This window comes from Fragaria vesca, linkage group LG5 (assembly GCF_000184155.1).
Source record: "Fragaria vesca subsp. vesca linkage group LG5, FraVesHawaii_1.0, whole genome shotgun sequence".
Lineage (NCBI taxonomy): Eukaryota > Viridiplantae > Streptophyta > Magnoliopsida > Rosales > Rosaceae > Fragaria > Fragaria vesca.
In genome coordinates this window covers 13425372-13427831 of record NC_020495.1, presented here as the reverse complement: position 1 = coordinate 13427831, position 2460 = coordinate 13425372, and positions in this window count along the sequence as shown.

Below are 2460 nucleotides of genomic sequence, written 5' to 3'. Positions count from 1 at the left end.
GAGAGAGAGAGAGATTGGGCTTAAGCCCTGTTAGTTTTTCTCGCCACATGGGAAAAGAAAGTAAGCGGCTTGCTAATAGTAAATACATTGATTTTTTAATAGAAAATATATAATTTCATTACTTATCCACAGTCATAAGACATCCACATCAACTAGCGTCTTGCGCCAAAACCTATTCGACCTAAGCTAACAAACTAACTTACATGTAGCCTCACTGCAAACATATAAGCTCAATTTTTGAACTTACACAAGTAAACCACTCCTCTCACTATATAATTCCACAAATTGTAAATCTAGCCGCCTAGAGAACACAATTGGTGTACCACTAGAAGTACAAATTAAATAATGTAAGTTGAGTTTACTCATTAGACATAATAGGAAAGCTCAGAGCTTCCCCTTACCCTTATAAAAAAGCACATATATGCCAACTTCGCTCCCAAATGGCAAGAATGCCAAGTGGTGGTGTGTCAGACTTCTTTCTAGGCCACAACTTCTTGTTTCGGCTTCTAATCAAACATCTAATTTTCCTCTTATAGGTCACCGGAACCTCCACAAGTTGGAGATGATTCTCACCCTCCTCACCTAAAAGCCCAACATAAGCAGTCTCACCAAAGCACACACCCAGTCCAACATTAGCCTTGGTCCCACCATCTTAGAGCCCATCAACATCCTTTATAGAAATAAGCCCAACATCATTGGGCCCAAGCTCCATCACAACCAGCTCATCCCAAGCCCACAATCCGACCCAGCTGGAAAGTTTGATTTTAGGGTTACCCGTCGAGGATTTCGGAGGGAATGAGAGCTACGATGCAGCCACCCCTGCCTCTCCAACCGTGCTACCTAGTCCAACATGGACCGCTATAGCTTCAGCCGTGATGCGTAGTCCGACATGCACCTCCGATAGGATTGCAGCGTGGCTAGTAGGCCCTTTGTCGACAATGTCCACCACCACAAAGGCATCTGCATCTTCCAAAGCAGTCTCCTGACGATGCCACCATCAGAGCTTCATCACATTTGTTCAGTCAAAGATCGAAAAGACCATAACCCCGACAAATCTCATGCACTTCTCATAGTATAGGGCTAATTGCACAGTTACTTTTGCCGAAAACTCAAAATTCCAGCTATCCCAAATCCAACGTCGTACATCATGCATGATGCATATCTTTTGTAGCGCAACCTAGTCGAAGGGCACAAATCACCCCATAGTGTTTTGAAGACAAGTTAAAGCCCAATCATTGCGTGTAGCTATGCACAACCTTCTCACCACCACCCATACCTCCATAGAATTCAGAGAGACCTTGGCCAGGTCTCGAACATCGTCATAATCAGCTAGCAGTAGCATTGAGTTATTAAAGAATTATGGTCCGCCATTTATGACGTGATCCTTCATCTTTTGCTCCTTGAAAACGAATACAAGGATTTCTCCTTCCTCTTCTTGGATCAGAAGCTTTTTTGTCCAACCCCAGATGGTAGACATAGCCGTCGAGAGCGAAGGCAACACCACTTGCTTTTGAGATAGTAAACGACCACACACATACATGAAAGAGTCGCTGATAACATCTTTGCTTCCAATACCAAGCACGGCGGCGTCTTCCGTCGCCATCCCGAAAATCATATCTCGTGCAACTTCCCTGTTAGAGAGAAACCATAGCCGAGCCGACTTTTGTTTTCTAGTTGTCGTAATTACATTAATAGTTATATAATTATTGGTAAAAACCTTAAAAGTATAAAATGTGTGTATTAAGTATGTAAACGTCAGGAGTGGTTCTAATGAAGACTATTTGGTTGAGGACTAGTTGATGATTTTCTCATTAATGGTTTATTACACCCACTTTTCAATCATATTTTTTCATCTAAACTGTTTAGTTTTTAGGTCTATATATGAAAATCACTCATACAATTTTTCAGCTAAATTGGTGATCATTAATGAATCGAACTAAATCAAATCAATGAGTACCATTTCATTGAGGAATAGTTGAGGACTTCTTCGTTTCACCCCCTTTTCGATCACATATTCATATCTCAACCGTCTAACTTGTAGATATATATTAGTAAATCATCTCTACAAATTTTTATCTAAACTGAAAATCTTTAAGGCATTCATAAATGAGATTTAACGATTATAAACTTAAACGTTCATGTTTAATAGATTTTAGATCGTCCATTTATTTGATTTAGTTCGATTAAAAAATAATAAATTTTAGAGTGCGGTTATTGGGACCTCTAAATTTGTTCACTTAACCTCACTCTATTATGAATTATTAAATGACATAGTTATCCTCTTATGCAATGACTATTAAGGACATTGATTAAACAAAAAGTAATAATACATTTATTCTCTCTAAACTTTTTAATTCAATAATAATGCCATAATTGATTAGATTTTATTATTTTCCTTATCGGTGAGCCGTGACTTGGTTGGTTAAGGTGTTTAACTGACAACTTTGAGGTCACGGGTTA